This window comes from Aedes aegypti, chromosome 1 (genome assembly GCF_002204515.2).
Source record: "Aedes aegypti strain LVP_AGWG chromosome 1, AaegL5.0 Primary Assembly, whole genome shotgun sequence".
NCBI classification, from domain to species: Eukaryota; Metazoa; Arthropoda; class Insecta; order Diptera; family Culicidae; genus Aedes; species Aedes aegypti.
Window position 1 is genome coordinate 194,414,524 of NC_035107.1, and position 7,330 is coordinate 194,421,853.

At 39.0% G+C, this 7,330-nt stretch overlaps 1 long non-coding RNA gene across 1 annotated transcript; it reads left to right on the plus strand.

The window, feature by feature from the left end:
* The first annotated feature begins 5,824 nt into the window (after nucleotides 1-5,824).
* Nucleotides 5,825-6,342, plus strand: LOC110674585. The gene is made up of 2 exons (XR_002499012.1): nucleotides 5,825-5,986; nucleotides 6,077-6,342. It is a non-coding gene; the product is annotated as an uncharacterized LOC110674585 (long non-coding RNA).
* The last annotated feature ends 988 nt before the right edge of the window (nucleotides 6,343-7,330 follow it).

A 7,330-nucleotide genomic window follows, 5' to 3' on the forward strand; every position in this document is an offset into this window, starting at 1 on the left:
CCGCCGGCCGCTCCTCCACCGAACATACTTTCGACGTCACCATTATTCGGAAACAAAGTGTTATAAATTTCCACACCATGCTCACCAACTAGCCATAAAAACGTTGCAATTTTACTTCTCTCTGTTTCGCCAGTTTTGTTGTTCGCAATCATGTAAATGTTGAACTTTTGCTTCCATCTTGGCCACTCTTTCGATAAATTTGTGCAGTCCAAGGATTGCGGTAGTCGATCCACACCACTTGCCATGTTTACAAATTTCAATTCTGGTTTGACAGTTCAATCTTCACAGTGTGAGTGCAAGGGTGCTGTTACTTTCGGTCTCTCACTGCCCACTATTCGGTCTCTCACTGCTCACAGAATTTTCTGCGAACCGAGCTTACACATACACATCAATGATTGAATACGATTCACGACTGCACAAATTGAACCGGTTTTCCTTGCGGTTTCTTTCAGACGCCAATGGCGACAACTAAATGGTTTAATTTTCGCTACTCATGTAGAATTTTCACGACACTCGAACTGGTTTTCAGTCCGTTTTCACGAATATCCTTTCACTTCTGACACCATGTAATAAGTATCGGACTTATTAGGAAAACAACGTGATTTAACGAGAACAATTTTATTCGACCCGATCAACCTGATGGCTAGATTAGAACTGACTATGCAAATACAACAGAACATTCTAAATACAACACGAAAAGCCTTAATACAAGTGTTGCCAGATTTTCTGAAACTTATTACAACTTATTACATGTACAGCGTAGTTTAGGGTACTTTATTGTAAAACGAAGTTCGTAGTTCAAATTATTTTTACAGACAAATTCGAAATTAACATTTACCTGTTGTTTAGAATGAAAATTTGGTTTACATTGATTAAAAATATCATTTTAGAAGAGTTTTGAACTTATGGCACAACAATTTTCTGAACTCAAAAGGGATAAAAACTGTTTATGATTTCTGTAAAGTGTATATATTTCAACTAAATTTCTATCAGAGCTTACGAGTATAATCTATAGATTGGATCCAATGACAAAAATAAACATAATTGTTCGAATTATTGGATTTTATAGCAAAAATCATTGGAAAACTGGCAATTCTCATAATTCTACCTAAGTTTTATATATGTCCACTAATAAATTGTCCAAATGTATATCACTACATCTGAACATCATAATAAAGCACTTCAGTAATCAAATAGAGCTTCTAAATTTAGTTTTGAACGTTGTGCGTTTGAATTTTGGTAGGTGTACGAATATGGAATTGGGTGAATTTTAGACATCAATTCAATACTTTTCTATTAATTCAAAGATGAATGTAAATGGAAACATTGTGTGATTGGCAAACAATAGATGACACCTATTACCACAGACAAACAGACGTCACACTCTCACCGATGTCCATCGACCACCTTTTTAACGGCCGATTCAAATATATGGTAGGTGGCCAATCCACCACCCTCAGCGCTCGCATCATTTTTGTTCGCGTTTGACGTTTACACACTAACGCCATCTGTTGGTCCATCGACCAAACACACCGATTTTAGCATTGGGCGTACATGTCATCGTGACTATGATTTTGATCGGGATTTGTTCTAAGTGTTACGTCTGTTTGTCTGTGCTATTACCTTCAATGTGGATAAAGTATTTGTAGCTCAATACTTCATTTAATAGTTTTTTACTAACTTGATGTGGCATCAGTATCCTGTACGAATATGAAATAGGGCGATATTCAAAACTGAAAAGGCAATAGATGGCTCTTTTTCAGTGGTAGTAAAAACGAAATCCTGAAGCAAAGAAAGCACCATGGAAGATAAACTAAACACAAAAAGTTATGTATTCACTTTACCCTTGATTTCTAATCACAACTTTTAAGATCCAGTTTCCTAATTGCTAGTAATTAACGTTTTTCATTATTTTCCATACGTTTTGACAGTTCTTTACTACCATTCTTCCATGCGCTTGTGTTGGAACTTTGAGAAATTTGAGAATCCAGCGTAGCGAGAACAGTGAGGGAAATACAAACATCAGTGTCGCCGCTCGGCAGCCAGTGAGAGAAACTGAATGTTCGAAAGATTGTTGTCTGTACTTTTTGCTGCTGGCGCCTACTGTTAGTCGTTCAGAACGAAATAAACAGTCGTTACCCTATTGGGCCACTGTAGGCCTATTCACATGACGTCTCAAATCAGCTGATCGGGAAGCACTTTGACAGTTCTTCTATGAAAATGACAGGCCCGTGTTAGCACCGGTCCTCCACCGATGTAAACAAATGCATAAACGGATCTGTCACATGAAAAGGCCTATAAGGTAATCTAGAATGCCGTGAAAAGTGTACTGCGAACTGTCAAACTTGGGTACCTTTTGTACTACCGAGGGACCAAATGCAGTACTAGAAGTGGTACACAATCTGAGCCCGAGTGTGACGGACCTGGTAAGATGTTCACTGGGTTGGTAAATGGCTGGGCATGGCGTACCATTGGTACCTCGCGTACCTGAAGGAATAAAATAGACCCCTCTGTGCGGTCCTTATCGTCTTGCCCAGCAACTCCTATCCCTACCTCCTCGTGGTACTGGCCGGGGTACGAGTAACCTTATAGGGAAGATCGGATAACCAACCCCCGGGGGAACTTTGGTCGTATGCTGACAGGGAAGGGGGGGGGGGTTTGCTTTTGCTTCTGCAAACCTTGAGTATCTGTTCCCCATGTCAGGGCGGCTGATCATCGTCCGAGTGCCAGAGAAGGACTCTAAGCCAATGAGAATATATACCGAAGTGAGGAAGACGACATTTAGTGTGCGTGACATCCGTGTACGGTGCAAAATGCTTCACAACTACAAGCGAGCGAGCTCCCATAAGAGGCCGTGTAAATTAGTGACGTAGTTATTTTTGTTTACGTTTTTTCTCTTCACTAATACTTAGCCATTGCTTCTTCTTCCACACCTTAGTATATATTCTCATTGACTCTAAGCTAAACTGCGCACTACCCACAAGCATTATACCACAGACAAACAGACGTAACACTTAGAACAAATCCCGATCAAAATCATAGTCACGATGACATGTACGCCCAATGCTAAAATCGGTGTGTTTGGTCGATGGACCAACAGATGGCGTTAGTGTGTAAACGTCAAACGCGAACAAAAATGATGCGAGCGCTGAGGGTGGTGGATTGGCCACCTACCATATATTTGAATCGGCCGTTAAAAAGGTGGTCGATGGACATCGGTGAGAGTGTGACGTCTGTTTGTCTGTGATTATACCATTGCATTAATTTGGTCGAAAGTCAACATTTTTTGCATTAATAATGTTATCATGCATCTAGGTAATTTCGGTAGCGGAATCATTCCTTGGCCGTTTCTTATCCTATCCTTTTGCACAGTAGGGGTACCGGGGGGCAGTATGGACACCCGGGGCAGAATGGACACCCCCTGTATCTTTGCATATGCGAATAATTTTACATTTTAGATGCAAACAATATTTCAGTTGCCTGTCGAAAGAGTAAGTTGTCCACTAAAATTTCAGAAAAAATGTTTTACACATTGATTTTAAACCAAAAAATGGAGCATAATTTTATTGGGTTTAAAAATTATAACATTCACACCTCACCAAATAAGGTTTCAGAGGCAAATGACTGCAAGTTGACCGAAAATGTAGCTCTCGACTGAATCTTCAATTATTTATGTTAAATTCAAAAATAAAGTAGATTTTTTTCTGCTACTTTGAGACACTGAAAAACTTATATGAAAATTTCCTGTACTGTTGGGGCAATATGGACACTGAGTGACAAAGTAGAGCTGACACTTTAAAGAAAAAGATATGTAACTTCATACACAAAACTATCCAAAAACAATTAAGCATGCAATGCAATGATTATGATTCGGAACCACAAATCGGTTGAAAATCGTCAGTTCTGTATTAAAACTAATCTGGAGGCAATATTTAAGGCATCACTACGAACAATGTCGTAAATTGGTTTTAATCATGTTTTCAGTGGCACAGTGATCTATCGCTATGGTTTCCTGAATGTGTACTTCATTTTTCGAGGTTTGGGAATGATCGTGGGACAATTTTCCTATAAACGTTAAGGTGTCCATACTGCCCCATGGGGGTGTCCACTTTGCCCCGCAAGCTTGACTACTAAATATGAGCTTTTTTTAAACCCATTTTTGCAAACAAAATATTTTTTTCAAAATTTTGCAACAATGTTTAACAAATGCTTGACAACTCTAAAAAGCATACTGCACATTGAAAACTGTATAATATTCGTGTCTTTACAGTCAAAATAGGAAAATTCCTTAGGGTGTCCATACTGCCCCGTGTTCCCCTACTTATGATCAGCGTACCGGTCATTAATTATGCTTAATAAGGCTCTTAATGGCTGTCACTTACAAAGTATTCATATATAGCTTCGTGGTTACTTGGGATTTTGTTGCAATGCAACAGAGATAAAGCCATATCAGACTCACTGCCTGCTCAGAGTATTGACTCAGTATATAACGGGAATCTGTCATTCCGAAAAAAAGTTTTCAATTAAACGAGACGCAATGTTGGTTGAGTTGTGATAATCCGCGAAATCCTGGTGCCTAATGGATATCCCCACAAGGTTCCACACCAGACAGAAACCACACGGGAAAAAATCTGTGGTAAAAATAACTATTTTAGCTGACTACGCCCATTCTTAAAACTACCATGGAAATTCAGACCAATTTACTATGTTTACGGTACACCCCACCACATTACTGGTACATTTGACAGGAATAATTTACAACAATCTGATTCCAACTACAGACATGGTAAAATCAAGCGCATTTCTGGTCTGCTGAAAATTGCCGGTGCGAGCGCTTAAGTTAACCCCCTAAAATGGTAGTTTTTACCGCACAATTTTTTTGCGTGCACCCTTCAGGATGAAGTAGGGGAAAAGCACCAATTTTCGACCCATTTATACGATTTAGGCCTACTTTATATGAAAATCCGGAAATTGGCACAGAATTATTGTAGGTCGAAAATTAGTGCCTTTCCCCTATCGTCTAAAAGGCTATACGGATTCATCGCCCGACTTCGATGCCTTCGATGCACTTGCGGATACGGACGATCCTTCAGATGCCCAGGTCACACAGATCTTGAAATCGACTCGGATGGAAGTTTCACCAATCCTGAGAAAAAAAACTGAGACGCTAAACAACAAAGGGATGGTACACAAATTATGTCACGCTAAATTTCGACTTTTATGACCACCTTACCCCCCCTCCCTTTGACAAACTTTTGGTATGAGTCCTCCAAAAATTTTGTAAGGCTTGTCACGCTTGGCTTGACCCACTCCCCCCCCCCTAGAAACGTGACATAATTTGTGCATGACCCCAAATACAAAGGATTATAGTGTCAAGAAGAAAAAAAAAGAAGAAGTTTGGAGTAACATAGCTCTCTACCCATCACATAACTGAGTACTTCAGGGTGATAAGATTCATTGATGAAACTTCCTCTAAGTAAAAGGGATACTCGTGGATACTAATGACACTATCGACATTTACAACTACTAATGATGTATTTTTAACCTTACTACACTCAAAAAAATCGAAACGTCAAGGCTACGTGAAAAATTACGTAGAACCTGGAAAATGAATTTTTCAAGAATTTACCTGACATACGTAACAATCATCGGAACATAGATCAAAATGAAATGAACAGTCAATAGTGCATTTTACGAGACGTTTTTGAACAGCTGATCGCTTGTTTTATGAATGAAATTTTGACAGAAGACGGTGTCGTAACGTGTGAAAGTAACAGCAATATCATCAGTATTGCCGTTTCGTAAAATGGACTATAGGTGCTACTAAAATTCCCTATCACTACTACGTGATGATCTCGTACGTAGAGTCTCGTTCATTTTGACAGCTGAATGTTGTGTTCATTCAGTATCCATCCTACTGTGTGTCGGACGCACCGAAAACCGTAAACGACATTTTAACCGATCAATCATCCAACTTGGTGAAAAAGTAAGTAAATGTTTAAATTGTTAACACTTGACTTCTGCTAATATTGATTTTGTTTTGTTTTTCGTCATAAATCTTAATCGTAATTCACAGAAGCTGCAGCCAGGATGTTTCCGATAGTGACTACCGGACTTACGTGTAAAGTTCAAAATGACACAAATTTGCTCGAGCCTCCAATTTTCCATGAAATAACAACTATAGATTCATTCAATGGAGTTTTTAATAAGAACATCTCCCGCCCGCGTGCAAGAACCAGCTTCTCGGACCATCTAGACTATGGAAGCATTGCACTAAATGTGAGAATTAAAGATCATCAGTGCAATAAATAATGCAGTTAAGAAAATTATATCTGAGTTCAATTTACTTTGACTACCTTGAATTTGAAACAATTGATGAAAATCAACGAGAATGTCTCCTACTCTCCACTAATGCAATTTGTAGAACGTACGAAGAAAACACGTAACAACTACCGGACACACCAGTGAAATGGATGAAGCTCGTGAGTTCATGCGTTCATTCATCGTCACCTATGATTCACGTAAGTGCTACGTGAAAAGTGCGATGGAAAAAAACTACGTATGTTTTCACGTAGCCTTGACGTGTGGATTATTTTGAGTGTAGGTTTCATCTGCCACCAGCTGCCACCCGAATAAATACACGGACCCCAAAAATGACTGATTTTTGCACTTAAATGGTTATAACTGCTTTTCCTTGGTCTTTAGAAACCTAGTGTCCTCTAGAGAATGATTCATTTTGACTGTTTACATAATTTTGTAGAACATTGTTGCTACCGGAAACTTCGCATTTTCAAAATATCGGAGAAAAACTAGTTTTAGGGGGTCGTTCATAAAATACTCCCGTATTTTGGAAATGCGGCTGAATACACACTAGGTGTCTTTGGCAAAGTTGTTTGTATTTGAATTATCTACAACTTTGCCAAAGACATCATATTTAAAGATCGTCATTTCAAAAAAAATATTTTCGCAGCGCCGCCCGTGGCAAAGTTGCGAACTAACATTTACCGTCAATATATGCGCTATATTTTTAGAAAATTTTCGTCCGAAGACATCATTCCGAAAAAATCACGTTTAAAGGTGCTACAGAATTAAGTTCACGATTTCGGCCGATCGAAATACTGTGGAGTGGTCCGCGTAAGAAGAACGCATATGACCACTCAAAAACTCAAGGAATTCGTGAAAAAGTTCGCTGCAATTTTTATTTGAACACGTTAGACTACATCAAGCATAGCGGGTAAGGACTGTTCTTATATTTATACAAAACTTCACATCAACATGCTCTACCGCCACGTAGATGGAGATATATTCAAATCTAAGCGTGGGAAACATC